Here is a 19,030-nt window from a genome sequence, read left to right on the forward strand (position 1 = left end):
CTGCATCACGTGGCAGTCAACTAGTAATACCAACTGACATTTTAAAAACACATCCACACACAAAAGCTAGAACTTGAAATGACACTTAATGCTAAAGTAAGCCTAATTTTAACTGCAGCATGAGTGTTTTGTGAAATGAACGTCGAAAATCGTAATTTTTCATATGAATCTACCAAGCACCCAGCTAGCCAAATTACGTGACCATTACGTAACGGCAATGTAATCACATTACGAATCTTTCGTCGTGGCAACGTAAGTGGTTACGTCGTGACAACCGGAAAAGTGAAATTCCTGGATTCGTCGGCAACGTCGTGAATCAATAGTTGTGTGTTGGTAAACAGTTGGTAATTTTAAAATTAATTAATATTCTATGCAGTACCAATCTAATTTCTGTGCTCATTTGCTCAAAACTATTGTAGAGGCTTTTTCAAAATATACAAAAAATATATTTGCTAAAATATTTGTCTAAATACATTTACATAGATACATTTTCTACAAATAAATGTTTTGGGCATTTTTGAAAATATATTTTAAATATATTTTAAAAGCATTTAAAAATATATTTTGCCTTCCATATATTTCAATACAAGAAAATACACACATGTAAGATTTGAAGAAACTCTTTATATGATGTCTAAAACGTTAACATGTATGCAACACATTTGAATAAAAATCAAGCAACGAACATACTTTAAATTTCTAAAAATTAACTTTTTTTCAAGCCATCTCAGTTCCCCCATCTTAGAATTCACTGCAAACCCCAAAGCTCCTCTGGACACATTGGGAAACAACTTCTTCACTGCCAATGTAGGAGACAAAAATCACAGCTATATTTTAAAAAGGGATGGTTCACCCAAAAATGAAAATTCTGTCATGAATTACTCGTCCTCGTCTTGTTCCAAACCCATAAAACTTTCGTTCATCTTCGAAACACAAATTAAGATATTTTAATGAAATTTGAGATTTCTGTCCCTCCATTGACAGTCCACGCCAATTTAACTACCAATTTAACGCTTCAAAAAGTAAATTCATAAAAATAAAAAAAATCATCATTTGTGTTTTTGAAGATGAACTAAATTCTTACAGGTTTGGAACAACATGAGGGTAAATTATGAAATTAGTTTCATTTTTTGGTTGAATTAATCCTTTAACTGAATTTTTCTAGTAATTTTCCTTTCACCAACTCTGTATCCAAAATCAAATACTTATCTACTATACAGTATTCGAAAAACAGTATGCCAACATGGTAGTATGTCCGAATTCATAGTATTTAAAAAAATAAATTAAAAAAAGGCAAAATTTAATTAATATAGAACATACATTTTTAATGGTTGTGAAGTAAATTAAAATACAAATGTAGTACCTACTCAAACAGTATGACGCACAGCAACTCTTGACTTACCATATATTGCTGCCATGGTGTCCTTGTCAAGGGCATTCCTTCTCTCTGCACCACAGTCAGTTTTACTCATTCCTCCTACAAAAGACAATACACGATACATGAACATTTGAATAGGGTACAGAGGGCATGCACCATTGTCAAACTAGTTTTAAATTTCCAAATATTTTTGTTCACCTTAACAGTGGAACTGAAGAAAAATAACTATAGATATGCTGGATTTGAAAGATATTTTTATGCGTATGTTTTGGATAGTAAAGAAAATAATGATGGAGAGGTAGAATTAGCCTTTTTTTAAACTACTCTGTAGTTTTTACCCAGCAACGCTGCGATGACATCATTTGTGTGCGAACCTTCGGCAACAAGCAGCTGCGTAGAGCAGGCTTGGATGGAGCCTTTGGCACCTGTGAAGCAGAATATTGATAGATTAAAAACAATACACATAATACTGAGCATCATAAAATCTTTGTAGAAGTATCAGAATATCAGAACTTTGCCCAACTATCTAAACATTACTGCTTTTAAGTCAAGTGACTTATATTTTGATGGATGTATGACGTGAATATGAGTTTCATGTTCTGAAAAAGACAGAAAAAGCTTAATTGTAACCATAAGACTCCAGTAGTTTAATAAATGTGTTCTGAAGCAAATGTTTTCATGATTTTGAGTGAGAACAGACCAAAACATTCCTCCAAAATATACCTCTACTATAAATCTTGACATCAGCAATCAACTTAATGATCATGATTAATTCAATAACTTCCTGGTTCTACCTAGTGCTCTGTGCATGTGTTAAGCACTAGGACTGTATGTCTACAGTGCATCCGGAAAGTATTCACAGCGCTTCACTTTTCCATATTTATGTTAAAGTTACAACCTTATTACAAAATGGATTAAATTCAATATTTTCCTCAAATTCTGCAAACAATACCCCATAATGACAACATGAAAGAAGGTTGTTTGAAATCTTTGCAAATTTACTAAAAATAAAAAACGAAAAAAAAAAAACACATGCACATAAGTATTCACAGCCTTTGCCATGACACTCAAAATTGAGCTCAGGTGCATCCTGTTTCCACTGATCATCCTTGAGATGTTTCTACAACTTGATTGGAGTCCACCTGTGGTAAATTCAGTAGATTGGACATGATTTGGAAAGGCACACACCTGTCTATATAAGGTCTCACAGTTAACAGTGCATGTCAGAGCACAAACCAAGCCATGAAGTGCAAGGAATTGTCTGTAGACATCCGAGACAGGATTGTATCAAGGCACAGATCTGGGAAAGGGTACAGAAACATTTCTGCAGCATTGAAGGTCCCAATGAGCACAGTGGCCTCCATCATCCGTAAATGGAAGAAGTTTGGAACCACCAGGACTCTTCCTAGAGATGGCCGCCCCGTCAAACTGAGCGTTCAGGGGAGAAGGGCCTTAGTCAGGGAGGTGACCAAGAACCCGATGGTCACTCTGACAGAGCTCCAGCGTTTCTCTGTTGAGAGAGGAGAACCTTCCAGAAGAACAACCATCTCTGCAGCACTCCACCAATCAGGCCTGTATGGTAGAGTGGCCAGACGGAAAAGGTAAACTCCACTCCTCAGTAAAAGGCACATGACAGCCCACCTGGAGTTTGCCAGAAGACAACTGAAGGACTCTCAGACAATGAGAAACAAAATTCTCTGGTCTGATGAAACAAAGATTGAACTCTTTGGCCTGAATGGCAAGGAGGAAACCAGGCACCGCTCATCACCTGGCCAATACATCCCTACAGTGAAGCATGGTGGTGGCAGCATCATGCTGTGGGGATGTTTTGCAGTGACAGGAACTGGGAGACTAGTCAGGATCGAGGGAAAGATGAATGCCACAATGTACAGATACATCCTTGATGCAGAGTGCTCTGGACCTCAGACTGGGGCGAAGGTTCATCTTCCAACAGGACAACAACGCTAAGCACATAGCCAAGATAACAAAGGAGTGGATACAGGACAACTCTGTGGATGTCCTTGAGTGGCCCAGCCAGAGCCCAGACTTGATCCCGATTGAACATCTCTGGAGAGATCTGAAAATGGCTGTGCACCGACGCTCCCCATCCAACCTGATGGAGCTTGAGAGGTGCTGCAAAGAAAAATAGGAGAAACTGCCTAAAAATAGGTGTGCCAAGCTTGTAGTATCATACTTAAAAAGACTTGAGGCTGTAATTGGTGCCAAAGGTGTTTCAACAAAGTATTGAGCTGTGAATACTTATGTACATGTGATTTTGTCATTTTTTATTTTTAGTAAATTTGCAAAGATTTCATACAGACTTCTTTCACGTTGTCATTATGGGGTATTGTTTGTAGAATTTTGAGGAAAATAATTAATTTAATACATTTTGGAATAAGGCTGTAACATAACAAAATGTGGAATAAGTGAAGCACTGTGAATACTTTCCAGATGCACTGTATATGCATATACTCACCATATCTCCATCAGAAAATATCTTGCTGTTATGCTGAAGAAAAAAAGTCATACAAACTTGAAACAACACAAGGGTGAGTAAATGATGAGAATTATCTATTGTAGGTGAACTATTCTTTATCTACCACAGTCATGTTCAAATCACTAGGATGCTATGAATAATGTTCCTAACTTGTACAAGTATATTTATAATAAAAACAATAGTTAAAAATGCATAACTTACATCAAGGAAATCTTCATTTGATTCCAAAGGCTAAAATTAATACAGTAAATAGATATACAGTATGTTAGCAATAGTACTGGACAATTGTTGTTACAATAAAAGTTTATCTAATGCTCTCAAGAAAACAGTCATTATTTTAATAGTTATGCTTCGTATGTGACATAATAGCATGTGGCACAGACATTACATAAAAAGCAGCAAATACTTACTTTAGGAGTGTAACGAATGAGGTCGGAGTCAGACAAGGGATGAGGATCCAAATGCGGGTTTATTGATTAAAGGAAACAAACAGGCATGAATAAACAAAACTACCACGATGGGCAAATGAAAACAAAACACGAAAACACAGGCATAGGAGCGAGCACAAACTACGTACAACAGCATTCAGCGACAGACAAGGACTAAACCAAAAACCAGGATATAAATACAAAAACATGGGAAAAAGGGGCCAATGAACCAACAGAACACAAACTAGGTGACAAGGTGATTAACAGAAACCAAAGGCAAATTAACAAGGGCAGGTGAAAACAATGAACAGTGAACACGAGGGAAAACAAGACTATGGAGGTACAAGGGTGACAAAAGTGAAAACTAAGGAATAACAAAAGTGACAAAATTACAAACAAAGGGCAACAGTGAGACAAGACAGGGTAACCGTTACAAGGAGCATGTGAGATGGGAACATGAGATGGAATCTTTAACATTTGTAAGAGAGAAATTCATATATTAGAAACAAGTCACTTAATACTGTACATCAGAAAAACATTTAGAAAGCAGACTATTCCTTGTTCAGATGCAGTGTACAAGAACAATCAGGGATGTCACAAGCATGGCCCCATCCATCCGTTCGTGATCATGGTCCTGAGTACAATGCACAAATTTGTTTTGTTTTTTATCTATATCATATGTTCATAGATATGAACAACATGTAAAATGTACATCATGAACATCTGCAACAGATTCCACAAGCGATTGTAAACTACACCAAAAACAACAACAACAACTACAACAATAATAATGATAATGACAAACAAATTAATGAATTAGATTTAAATCTTATTTCAGGGACATCTGCATTTGAATTCATGGGCCGAAATAAATAGGCAGAAATATTACTACTGAGCAACCAAAAAACTCTAAAGGTCTCAAGTTTAAAAAGGCAAGGAAATGTGGAACATTGTCATTAGTAACTGTGCTTTATATTATGTAAACAATTCTAACCTCCCTAAGTGGTCTGTAGCCAGAAGGAGAGATGGGATTTCTGTGAAAGTAAAATTAAATGTGAATATATTTTGAAAAAAAATTAAAAAACAAACAAAACAAAACAAAAAACAGTTGAAAGACCAAACTGTGGTTAGTGTAAGCACACACACAAACACATTTATATATATAAAATAAGTAATTAGTACAGAACTACGTTCAAGTATTTCATTTTTCAGCCTCTCATTCTCTTTATTTAGATTCGTGTTCTCTTCTCTCGGCTGATTTATCACACACTGTAGAATTTTTCTTTCATTCCATACCTCTAGATAATGTGGTAGGTCTGTGAGGTGTACCTTAAACATACATCATTGACTGTAAACAAGTACAATTATATGTAATTATAATTATGTAATATATATATGTACACACACACACACACACACGTTCTGACCAACACTAACCTTTTTCTTAGCTGCTGGTTCCTCTCTCATCTCTACGGCCTCTATGAGATTCATTGAAGGTTTACTCTTTCTCTTCAGTGTCTGACTTGGGTAGCTGTTCTTCAATTTCCTTAAGTTTCATTTGTAAAGTTCTTTCCCTTTCTGAGGAGGTAGAATAATGCTAAGGAAAAGGCTAATTGTTGTAGTACGTCACAACTACATACTAACTATTAACTGATGTTATCTAAAAAAAAAAATAACAAAATGAATAGTTTACTGACGTTTTGTTACAAATCTACAAGCGGTATACAGAATAATAGAGGATAATATAAGAGTATTATATTGGAAATAGCATAATAAAAATAGGCACCTGCTATCTTGATGATGGAGGCCTCATAGGCCGGCCACCAACCCCCCTTTCGGCTCTTTGACGCCTTGGCGCCACTCCACCAAGTAAAAGTACTTTCCTCCATTCCCGATGTGTATTCATCCTCATAACATTTTCTAATATGTTCAGTGGGCAGAATTGGGAATTTTTCATCCTCCACCCATTTAATTAACGCAAACATAATCGCCTTGTGTCTTCCAGCGTGTGGTCACGGTCGGAATTCACGCGACGTAATCAAGCTGCTTTTTTTAATGAATGGAAATTTTGATATTTTGTTTTCCTTTGCATTACATTACTTTTTTTTTTTTAGGATTCTTTAAGCATTTTATTTTTTATTTTTAAAATCTAATTATGTCTCTAACTTCACAAGACAATGCGCATTCCAAACTGTGCTGTGTGCGCGCATTAACGTACAGATCCTGCAATCATTAAAGTGTATCCCTTAATGAATTAATGTCAAAAATTGAAGTGTACATAGCAATTTTGTGCATCGTGGTTCCTTTTCAAAATGTCATATCACATTTACTGCCTTGTTATCATTAAATGTCCTACTGTATCCCTGACAGTTAATGTCAAAGTGTAACGATTGAGGACTGAGGCTGACAAAGGTTGAGGATCCAAGTGCAGTTAACTTTATTTAAACGAATGGAAACAAACAGAGATGAACAAACAAAACTACCACGATGGGCAAAAATGAAAACAAAACACGAGAACACTGGAACTGGGAACACAGGCATGGGAACGAACATAACCAACATACAATCACGTTCACAAACAATCAACAAAAGACAGGGACTGAACCAAAAACCAGGGTATATATACATGAACATAGAACTAAGGGGCCAATGAACAAACAGAACACCAAACAAGATAACAAGATGACAAACAGAAGCAAATGGCAAACTTAACGAGGGCAGGTGAAAACAATGAACAGTGAACACGAGGGCTGACAGGAAGACTATGGAGGTACAAGGGTGACAAAAGTGAAAACTAAGGAATAACAAAAGTGACAAAATTACAAACAAAGGGCAACAGTGAGACAAGACAGGGTAACCGTTACATAGCCCCCCCCTCAAGGATCGGATACCAGACGATCAACAAAAACAAAAACGGGAAGAACAAATAACCAATGACTGGGGGCACAAAGGGCAGACAGGCAGTCCAGGGGGCAACGAGGGGCAGACAGGCAGTCCAGGGGGCTACGAGGGGCAGACAGGCAGTCCGGGGGGCAATGAGGGGCAGACAGGCAGTCCGGGGGGCAACGAGGGGCAGACAGGCAGTCCGGGGGGCAACGAGGGGCAGACAGGCAGTCCACGGGGGGCACAAGGGACACGGAGACAGACCAAGGAGGGCGAGAGGGCAGATAAGCAGTCTCTGGGGTGTGTGCTGGGAACCAGGTCGGGTGGCCTGGGGAGCTTCCACCGGGTAGGGGCGGGTTTAGGTGGACTGGGAGATGGCCGCAGAGCAGGGGCCGGTTCAGGGCACCTGGGAGGTGGCCACAGGACAGAGGCCGGTTTAGATGGCCCGGGAGCTGGCCACTTGGCAAGGACAGGGACCGGGTCAGGGGGCCTGGGAGGAGGCCACTGGACAGGGACAGGTCTAGGAGGCCTGGGAGGCAGCCTCAGGACAGGGACTGGTCCCGGAGGCGGAGCTGAGAGGGGCTCTGGAGACGAGGCTGTGGGAGGTTCTGGAGGCCCAGGAGGCGGAGCCAAGGGAGGCGGAGCTCTGGAAAGCTCAGGAAACTCGGAAGGCGGAGCTCTGGAAAGCTCGGGAGGAGGAGCCCTGGAAGACTCGAGAGACTTGAGAGACATGGGAGGCGCTGGCTCTAGGACGGGCTCGACCACTGGCACTGGCTCTGGGACGGTCCTGGCTACTGGCGCTGGCTCTTGGACGGTCACGGCCACTGGCGCTTGGACGGTCACGGCTACTGGCGCTGGCTCTTGGACGGTCACGGCTACAGGCGCTGGCTCAGGGACGGTCGAGGCTACAGGCGCTGGCTCAGGGACGGTCGAGGCTACAGGCGCTGGCTCAGGGACGGTCGAGGCTACAGGCGCTGGCTCAGGGACGGTCGAGGCTACAGGCGCTGGCTCAGGGACGGTCGAGGCTACAGGCGCTGGCTCAGGGACGGTCGAGGCTATAGGCGCTGGCTCAGGGACGGTCGAGGCTACAGGCGCTGGCTCAGGGACGGTCGAGGCTATCGGCTCTGGCTCACTGACGTCTGAGGCTACTGGCTCGCTCACAGTGACATGCGTGGGCTCTAGCTCGCTCACCGTGACACGCGTGGGCTCTAGCTCGCAGACCGGGGCAGGCGCGGGCCGGGAGGCGGAAGCCCGTCTTCTCTTCCTCCTCCGGGCAGACGAAGTGGGCCGCGCTGGCTCATGGAAGGTGACTGGCGATGCTGGAACGCTGTTCCTGGTCGGCGTGACTTCAGGCTCGCTGGCCGGGGCAGGCGTGGCTCTGGCTCGCAGACCGGGGCAGGCGTGAACGGGGAGCCGCACAACAGCAAGGTTAACTCCAGGAAGTCGCAGAGAGTCCAGCCGTGTGTTGCCGGCGGCAGCCGCTCCTTCAGCCAGCCACTCAGGTTTTCCCTGAAGAAGACCACCAGGGAGGAGTCCGAGAAGTCCGCAACAGCCGCCAGTTTAAGGAAGTCACAGACGTGGGCCTCAATAGGACGGTCCTCTTGCCTCAGGCAGAGCATGTGATATCTGGCACGTAATACTACTGGATCCATGGTGTGGTCTTTCGTTCTGTAACGATTGAGGACTGAGGCTGACAAAGGTTGAGGATCCAAGTGCAGTTAACTTTATTTAAACGAATGGAAACAAACAGAGATGAACAAACAAAACTACCACGATGGGCAAAAATGAAAACAAAACACAAGAACACTGGAACTGGGAACACAGGCATGGGAACGAACATAACCAACATACAACCACGTTCACAAACAATCAACGAAAGACAGGGACTGAACTAAAAACCAGGGTATATATACATGAACATAGAACTAAGGGGCCAATGAACAAACAGAACACCAAACAAGATAACAAGATGACAAACCGAAGCAAATGGCAAACTTAACGAGGGCAGGTGAAAACAATGAACAGTGAACACGAGGGCTGACAGGAAGACTATGGAGGTACAAGGGTGACAAAAGTGAAAACTAAGGAATAACAAAAGTGACAAAATTACAAACAAAGGGCAACAGTGAGACAAGACAGGGTAACCGTTACACAAAGTCAAGTTGGCCATTTTTTTTACAAGTTACTACAAAGCATTATACACCTATAGCAAATTAATATGTGGATCATATCAAGTGATAAATATATTGCAACCTTTAAGAAGCCTGTTTGATACAGAAATTGTGTATCCTGGTCTAAATAAAGTGCCTTCATAAAGTTGAATATATGTGTGTGTTGTCTTTATCCAGAGGACCTCCACATAGCATAGGAATTTGACATGTCAGGATCCCAAATTGTGGTTTGTATTCTGTTGCAGAGGATAACAAATTTTTATGTCCAAATAATTAATCATCTGAGACTGTTAAGCAAACGGATACAAAACAAAGAATGCATGAAATACATTACTATTAACATTTTATTTCATATGACCCCTTTTTGAAAAATGTAACTGTCTTCCAGATGTACAACACTTGGTGTTATGCAACTGCTACAGCAACAAAAACAAACAAACAAATGCAATTTGTCTTGAGTTATTACATGAAAGGTGGTAAAATTACGGGCCTGGGACATTGCAGTCTCATTGCCAGTAAGTCATACAATTGCACACAAAATTACGAATATATATTACGTAACTGGAACGTTCTTGGGTATCTTGCAACATTAGTAGCCCGTAATGACAACGTTGTGAATTGGTCATTTAATGGTAATGTAATTACGGGCCTCCGACGTTGTAGTTACGTTGCCAATAAGTAATGAAATTACCAAAATATTACGAATATATTACGTAACTGGAACGTTCTTGGTTATCTTGCAACATTAAGAGCACGTAATTGCGACGTTGTGAATTGGTCATTTAATGGTAATGAAATTATGGGCCTGCGAAGTTGTAGTTACGTTACCAGTTAGTAAGTCATGAAATTACCAAAAAGTACAGAAAAATTACGTAACTGGTACATCGTGTGTTAGCTGGGCAGGTCTATAATACCTGGAAAAATTTATCTAATAATATACTATTCCTATTTGATATCTCCAACCATAAATGCATTCTATTTCCCGATAATCGGAACTGCAATGCTCCCGTTAACTTAGCAGGGGTTTGTGATGTTTCTTAGCAACCCAACTGATATAAAATGCTGCAGCACTAGCATTTGTGCTTCAGGTGTACGATTATCAAAATAGATTATAATGTTTTATACACCTGTTTCTGCAGGCGTTTGTTAAAAAAGCTTTAATATCATGTAATGTGGAAACAAACTCATTTATCGATAAGTGAATGTTCATCACTTTGTAAATATCCCTGAGTGTCGACAAGTCTGTGTGACATCATGCACCTGCATCTCAGCTAAATCGGAGTTGAGAATTTCTACACAAGCCTATAAGTTGTAATTCTGACTTCAAGATGCATTCCATTGCACTTTTCCTAGTAGGAAGTTGTAAAATCTGACTTTCCGAGTTAAATGGAATGCAGCACTACTTTTCAAAACTTGATCTGACACTGAATGCTCAAGCAGCCTAATTTACACTTAGAAAATTCCTGATGTTGCTATAACAATGCAAAAAGCACTTACACGTTTACTTTGAAATAAATCCTCCTTTCCTGATTAATAAATGAACCCTCTGGGGCCGACGGACGCGCCGGCGTGTCCTGCTGGATTTATTCATTATTACAGCGGAAACAACATAAAATTCTCCATAATTTTGGGGCATACAGATAAGTGTAAAACATCATTAGAGACTATAAAGGGTCTGCTTTTATTTGTGTACACTCACAATAACAAAAAACCCTTGTGGTTTTGTAAAATAAAGAAAATAAAAAGGGTGAGCTTTCTTGTCTCTGTGTTCACAAGCATATTTCTGAAACACGTCACAAAAATGAACTGAAACTCTGCGAATACTTCTGCGAAGACATATGTCTAAAGAAAGCTTAAAATGTCTACTTTTAAATAAAACATTTCAAATTTAAATCAAATATTCTCCTGCAATGTAATCTGTATGAAAAAAAGCGGTGTACAATTTTTCCTGGCTCAGCTAATTATCCCTAATGTGATCACACCCACGGGCAGAGGGCACCATTCATATGATAATGTACTGAGACGATCAATGCAAATGGTTAACTCCCCAGACTGTGCCTTAAAAACATCAAGTTCATTCACTTTTCTGCACGTTTGGAAGATTGCATGATACACAGGTGAGGAAACTCCTGGATAGTGATGAAGAGTTAACATTTTCAAGTAGAGCGGAACTCCGATGAACGTTTGTATTTTGAAGAGAGACTTGATCAGCCAAGGATACAATTTCAGATGAGTAAGTCATTTAGTTTTACTTACATATTAGTTGACATGCTATTTTATATAAACATGTACATGTTTTACTAGTGGGACTGTTTCCAGACTTGCCAGCCAGGATTCAGAGCATTGAAATTTGAAATATGTCCTAATAGGTACGTTTTAGTTACATTTAAATGCTGTTTTGGCTAAAGCAGGCATTTAAATTGTATGCTGTATGCTATAAATATGATATGTAATATGATATAAAAATAATATGAATGTTTAGATTATATTTTAACTAGTGTTAATGCTGCCTCATTGTCATCAATGAAGCTTGTGCTTGCAAATATGTGTTCTGGTGCAAATGTGTCAGATGTGATGTAAATATGCCCATTTTAGAAAATCAATATATTACAATAATGTCTTAAGGATCTTGTGACACTGAAGACTGCAGTAATGATGCTGAAAATACAGCTTTGATCACAAATTGCATTTTACAATTGTCACGAGCTGGGCTCAAACTCGGGTCTCAGATGTGGAAAGTTGAGTGTTCTACCACTTAGCCACAGAGGATGTAATGTTGGACCCAAATGAAACACTCAAGGCAGTAGTCCAGGCAAAGTAGATTTATATAAAAAAGGGTACTTTGCAAGTCCAAAAACTCCAACAAAAGTACTTCTCAAAAAGAGGTATTGCTACAGTAGAGATAATGCAAATAATAACAGGAGAGAAATAAAATAACTCCACGAGGGGAGAAAAACAAAATCAAACAACTAAGAACAGCTTACTTGGGATAACTTGGATAACATGGAAGGACTCAGTGGAACACAGCAGGAGACACATAGCAAGACTCAAAAACCGAGTGAGGGACAAGGGGGAAAAAACACAGCTAAAATACTCTAGGGGAAACAAGGCACAGGTGACCTGGATAACGCTAACAAGGACACACGAGGAAGAACTAAGGCAGAGGGGAACACAGGTGACCTCTAGAGGCCTGGCAAAGGGAGAAGACAAGACAGGTTTAAGTAATGAAACATGAAAAGTGGGGTTAATTCTAAGTGAACGAGGGAGAAACAAACGATAAGAAACAGGGTTAACTTTCCTTGCTATGCGAAAAGGGCCGATGTATTTCTGGGAAAGCTTCTTAGATTCGACCCGGAGGGGCAGGTTCTTAGTGGCTAACCAGACTCTTTGACCAGCTCGGAAATTAGGGGCCGTCCGTCGGCGGCGATTAGCCTGGCTTTGGTATCTCTGGGAGGTCCGAAGGAGGGTAAGACTGGCCTTCTTCCAGGTCCGCCTACAGCGTAGGACAAAGCGCTGGGCTGAGGGAACACAAACTTGCACCTCTTCCTCGGGAAATAATGGAGGGGTGTATCCAAACTGGCATTCGAAAGGGGACAATCCAGTGGCCGAGGACTGGAGGGTGTTGTGGGCATATTCAGCCCAAATGATATAGGTGGCCCAAGACATGGGATTACTGGCCGCCATACACCGCAAGGTGGTCTCCAGATCCTGATTAATCCGTTCCGTCTGCCCATTAGACTCTGGATGGAACCCAGACGACAGGCTGGCTGTGGCCCCAATAAGCCTGCAGAAGGCCCCCCAAAACCGGGACGAGAATTGGGGACCTCGATCAGAGACAATATCCAGGGGAATTCCAAATATCCGGAAGACATGGTTCATTAGGAGCTCAGCAGTCTCCTTGGCCGAAGGCAGCTTGGGCAGGGGAATAAACCGGGCAGCCTTAGAGAACCGGTCTACAACCACCAGGATAACAGTGTTGCCCTGGGATGGAGGAAGTCCTGTAACAAAGTCCAGAGAAAGGTGTGATCATGGCCTGTGGGGAACAGTTAAGGGACGGAGCAGTCCCTGGGGTCACTGACGTGTAGACTTTCCCTGGTTGCACACAGGGCAGGCCTCCATATAGACCTGAACGTCCTTCTTGATGGACGGCCACCAAAACCTCCGCTTGAGGAATTCCAGTGTGCGAGCACTTCCTGGAAGGCACGTCAAGGGCGACTCATGACCCCACTGCAAGACCCGGGCCCGAACAGATTTGAGGAACGTACAGGCGTCCGGTGGGACCACAGCCTGGATCGGGCTCATGGGCAAGGGCCTCTCGTACCCCTCTTTCTAGTTCCCACTGAAGAGGCGCAACTATCCTAGACCCCGGAATAATCGATGCCAAGGGCTTCTCTTGTATTTCAGGAGAGTGGACTCGAGAGAGGGCATCCGGCTTGACATTCTTGGTGCCGGGTCTTTAAGAAAGGAGAAACTGGAATCGATTAAAAAACAGGGACCATCGCGCTTGCCGAGGGTTCAGCCGCTTGGCCTGCTGGAGATATTCCAGGTTCTTGTGGTCCGTGAGAACTTGGAAAGGATGCTGAGCCCCCTCAAGCCAATGGCGGCACTCCTCCAAGGCCAGTTTTACCGCAAGCAACTCTCGATCCCCCACGTGGTAGTTACGCTCTGCCTCAGACAAGCGGCGAGACATGAAGGCACAAGGGTTTAATTTTCCATCCTCACCCCTCTGTGACAGGATGGCCCCCACCCCCACCTCTGAGGCGTCCACCTCCACCACAAAAGGTCTTTCTGGGTCAGGGATCACAAGAATCGGAGCAGAAGTGAAGCGGCACTTGAGATCCTCGAAGGCCCCCGCTGCCTTTGGGCACCAGTGAATCTTGGTTCCTCCTCCCTTAGTAAGTGCTGTCAAGGGGGCTACCATGGAGCTGAAATTCTTAATGAACTTCCTATAGAAGTTCGCAAAGCCAATGAAACATTGAACCTCCTTGACTGTGGCAGGTGTGGGCCAGTTGTGGACTGCCTTGACCTTCTTGGGGTCCATCTCCAGGTGGTCAGGAGTGACGATAAACCCGAGAAACTGAGTCTGGGAAACATGAAATTCACACTTCTCGGGTTTTACGTAGAGATTATTGTCAAGTAGTTTCTGGATAACCCGGCCAACATGCCTCTCATGCTCCTTCAGTGACCTCGAGAAGATGAGGATATTGTCCAGGTATACGAAGACAAACAGATTAAGCACGTCCCGGAGAACATCATTAATCAGGGCTTGGAATACTGCGGGGGCGTTGGTGAGCCCGAACGGCATCACCAATATTCGTAGTTACCCGTGGGGGTGTTGAAGGCCGTCTTCCATTCGTCTCCTTGCCGGATCCGCACGAGATAGTAAGCATTGAGGAGATCCAGTTTAGTAAAAACGGAAGCCCCTTGAAGTAGCTCAAAAGCAGTGGCCATGAGAGGAAGGGGGTATCGATTCCGAACCATGATCTTGTTAAGGCCCCGGTAATCAATACAAGGCCTAAGACCCCCGTCTTTCTTCTCAACAAAAAAGAAACCCGCCCCAGCTGGGGAAGTAGAGGCACGGATGATGCCGGCTGACAAGGATTCCTTAATGTAGGTATCCATAGCTGAGTGCTCGGGGGAGGACAATGAGAAGATCCGACCCCTGGGAGGGCAGGAACCAGGGAGTAGATCAATGGCACAGTCGTTAGTGCAGTGAGGCAGTAAGGAAGTAGCCCGGGACTTGCTGAACACTGCCATGAACCGATGGTAAACACTGGGGCTCGGGAGAGGTCGACAGACTCTTGAAACTCGGAACTAGGGGCCGAGGGACTCTGAAGCATGCAGGTGAGTTGGCAAGTGAAACCCCAGCTTAGAATGGTGCCAGTAGGCCAGTCGATCTGGGGGTTATGTCTGCACAGCCAAGGGTGACCCAGGATAATAGGATACTCGGGGGAGTCAATGAGATAGAAGGACTCCTCCTGCTGGTGTTGAAAGACGGTAAGTTGTAGGGACTGAGTTGCCTCTGTTACTTTGCCTGGTTCCAGAGGTCTGCCATCCAAAGCTGTAACTGCCTGGGGTTGAGGAAGTAGTTGGGTAGGGATCTTAAGTTCCTTAGCCAAGGATAGATCCAGGAAGTCACCTGCAGCACCGGAATCGATCATAGCCTGGACCTGATGCTAGTGGCCCTCCCAGGACAGAGTGGCTGGAATAGCTAGGACAGCGTTAGTAGGAGGAGCTCTAATTTTCCCCATCACAGCCCTCCTGTAGCTGGACGGGGACAGGCGTTTCCTGAAAGCTCGGGGCAAGTGGAGCGGAAGTGGCCGGCAACCCTGCAGTAGACGCTCCCTCGTGCGACGTTCCCTTTCGTTGGGAGAAAGCCTGGAACAGCCTAACTGCATGTCCTCCGGGGAATCATGGAGCTGTTCAGGGGCCAGGGAAGCTCTGAACGAAGGAACACAAAGGAAGGGAGTGGAGCTCAAACTCATGCGCTGCTTGTTACATTTTGCTTTTAAGCATCAAGGAATAAATACTGATTGGATAAACTTTTTGTTTTTCTCTATTTGTTTGTAGATTCATTAAGAGTAGAATTAAATAGATTAAAAATAGGCAAAAGGTGATTGAGAATGAAAGAATGAAAAATATTTATTTATTTGGCATGTTAGGCCAGCAGAGAAGGCTTTGCTGGCTCTGAGAATTCAACCGTGGCATGATTGTTGGTGGCAAATGGGCTGGTTTGAGTATTTTAGTAGCTGCTGATCTCCTTGGATTTTCAACTTCAACAATCTCTTGAATTTACTCATAGCTTGAATGCCACAGCCTATTTGAGTGTTGTTACTGACCATGTGTATCCCTTCATGGCCACAATTTACCCATCTTTTAATGGTAACTTCCAGCATGATATCACAAATAATAGGCATCTCAAACTGGTTCCATGACCATGAAAATGAGTTCACTTTTCTTCAGTGGCCTTCCCAGTCACCAGAACTGAATCCAGTAGAACACTTTTGGGATGTGGTAGAATGGGAGATTAGCAGCATGAATGTGCAGCTAAAATGCATTTATTTGTCAGAATCTTGAACGGGAGTCTGTGCAAGGCCTGGTTCAGAACTCGCAGGTCCAAGATTGGCCACAACCCACCGCATTTCTTCATTACGATGAAGAGCTGTAGAACCCTTTCCTCGTCTTGGCTGGAGGGACAGGCTCTATCTCTGCACACATGGTGGTGGTGTTCTCGCCCTTCACCAAGTTGAAGCCAGCTGAGTTGGATGGTCCTGGCCAGCCACCGCGACAGGTTGGAAAGCGCTAGCCACGTGTCCTAGCTCCGGGTGAGGGGCACTAAGGGGACAATCGCATCTGACGTACCTGTGGGTGGGGGGAGCAGGTGATGCCACGTCGAGGAGCCTTGCTTCACCTCGAACTCATGGCCACGCTGAGGGGGACCTTGAAGCACTTACCTCCCTCCATGTACCCGGTGTTGCGGGGGGGGTGTTTGGCGACGGGAAAGGAGGGACTTTTTGACCATCCAAGTAGCTCATCACATGTGTGGTGTGGTATGGCGCTCATTCGCTGCATCCGAGTTGCAGGTGCTTGCCGTCCGGTCGCCGTGATAATGGGAGTTTAGGAGTGAGAAAACCGCTCTTTTTGTGAAAATGTGGGTTCCACAGCCCATTCGAGATGCGGCGTACAAAAGGGAACACAAGATCTACCTCCCGGCCCTCTGCTGGGGGATGTACCCGTAGGTAGAAGGCTGACATGGGGGTGGCTGCAGCGGCTTTCCCCTAGAAGAAGGAAAGCCGCGACCGCAATGAGAACATGAACCATCCACGAACGCTGCTTCAGTGTGATCACAGCCCAGACACACGAGGCAGCTCACGTGGCCATCGGAGGTGGAGAGATTGCGACATTCAGGAATTACACAAAGACGGAAAGGCATCTTTAAAGGAGACATATTATGCCCCTTTTTACCAGATGTCATATAAGTCTCAGGTGCCCCCAGAATGTGTCTGTAAAGTTTCAGCTCAAAATGTCCCACGGATAATTTATTATACCATGTTGTAACACACTGTTTTCATGTATGTCTCTTTAAATGCAAATGAGCTGCTGCTCCCCACCCCGACATGGCTCTGGTCTCTGTGAATACAATCAAAGACAATGGTAACTTTAGCTGTATTAGCCGTGGAATCAGCTAACAAGCACATTTGGAAAGGCGATTTGCAAACATTCACAAAATATAAAGTGCGATACTTAAATCTTCAGGATATAAAGCTGGAACGTGAACAGTTGGTACTAATCCATGCTTGAGAATCACATTTTTGGAAAATCCTGCTTTATATTGACACTCATTTACAAACCAGTCCGGTGTAAAATAATTTGCACAAATATATGCAAAGTTTTCTATGTTTTGGGGCATTTCCTTCAAAAACAATACTTGTCTTCAGTGGCTCTGATGCCGGTAGTACATGAATCAGAATCAGAAAAAGCTTTATTGCCAAGTACGTTTTTTACGCATACAAGGAATTTGTTGTGGTGTTGTAGGTACGTTCACACAGTCTCTAAATATATGAACAAGAATAAAAATATAAGCAATATAAATTAAAAGTAGTATCAATTAAAAGTAAGTATAAAATAAAAAAGAGCAGAGTAGTGCAGTGAAATGTAGAGCCAGAGGTGGAGTGTGGAGAGTGTCAGGGTGGGTACCGGGCATTGTTGATAAGGCAAGTGGCGGATGGGAAGAAACTGTTCTTGTGGTGTGAGGTTTTGTGAGCACTCTTCAGGGTCCTGGAGTCGTACAGGTCCTGCAGCGGCGGCAGATTGCAGCCAATCACCTTCTCTGCAGACTAGATGACACGCTGCAGTCTGCCCTTGTCCTTGGCAGTAGTAGCAGCGTACCAGATAGTGATGGAGGAAGTGAGGATGGACTCAATGATGGCTGTGTAGAAGTGCACCATCATTGACTTTGGCAGGTTGAATTTCTTCAGCTGCCGCAGGAAGTACATCCTCTGTTGTGCTTTCTTGATGAGGGCGCTGATGTTCAGCTCCCACTTGAGGTCCTGGGAGATGATAGTTCCCAGGAAGCGGAAAGACTCCACAGTGCCAATTGTGGAGTCACAGAGGGTGATGGGGGCAGGTGCAGGTGAGGCTGAGTTCTTCCTGAAGTCCACAACCATCTCCACTGTCTTTAGAGCGTTGAGCTCTAGGTTGTTTTGGTTGCACCAGGTCACCAGGTGGTCGACCTCCCACCTGTAGGCGGACTCGTCACCATCAGAGATGAGTCCGATGAGGGAGGTGTCGTCCGCAAACTTCAGAAGCTTGACGGACTGGTGACTGGAGGTGCAACTGTTAGTGTACAGGGAGAAGAGCAGAGGAGAAAGAACGCAGCCCTGGGGGGATCCAGTGCTAATGGTCTGTGAGTCGGAGACGTGTTTCCCCAGCCTCACATGCTGCTTCCTGTCAGACAGGAAGTCAGTGATCCACCTGCAGGTGGAGTCAGGCACACTTAGCTGGGAGAGCTTCTCCTGGAGCAGAGCCGGGATGATGGTGTTAAAGGCAGAGCTGAAATCAACAAACAGAATCCTGGCGTAGGTTCCTGCGGAGTCCAGGTGCTGGAGGATGTAGTGGAGGGCCAAGTTGACTGCATCGTCTACAGACGTGTTGGCTCTGTATGCAAACTGCA

At 43.7% G+C, this 19,030-nt stretch overlaps 1 protein-coding gene and 1 long non-coding RNA gene across 2 annotated transcripts in view; one reads left to right on the forward strand and one right to left on the reverse strand.

Moving 5' to 3' along the window:
* LOC127620842 (uncharacterized) overlaps positions 1-4,553 on the reverse strand; it is a 94,850-nt gene extending 90,297 nt beyond the window's left edge. Inside the window, exons 1-5 of the long non-coding RNA XR_007967818.1 lie at positions 4,286-4,553; positions 4,077-4,106; positions 3,855-3,887; positions 1,717-1,803; positions 1,403-1,477 (exon numbers count right to left, since the gene is read on the reverse strand). This is a non-coding gene — a long non-coding RNA (uncharacterized LOC127620842). The remainder of the gene's footprint in view (positions 1-1,402; positions 1,478-1,716; positions 1,804-3,854; positions 3,888-4,076; positions 4,107-4,285) is intronic.
* The window catches only part of cacna2d3a (calcium channel, voltage-dependent, alpha 2/delta subunit 3a), a 487,702-nt gene that overhangs the window by 202,097 nt on the left and 266,575 nt on the right, over positions 1-19,030 (forward strand). The gene's annotated exons all lie outside the window — the stretch shown is intronic.

Source organism: Xyrauchen texanus, chromosome 27 (assembly GCF_025860055.1).
Source record: "Xyrauchen texanus isolate HMW12.3.18 chromosome 27, RBS_HiC_50CHRs, whole genome shotgun sequence".
NCBI lineage: Eukaryota > Metazoa > Chordata > Actinopteri > Cypriniformes > Catostomidae > Xyrauchen > Xyrauchen texanus.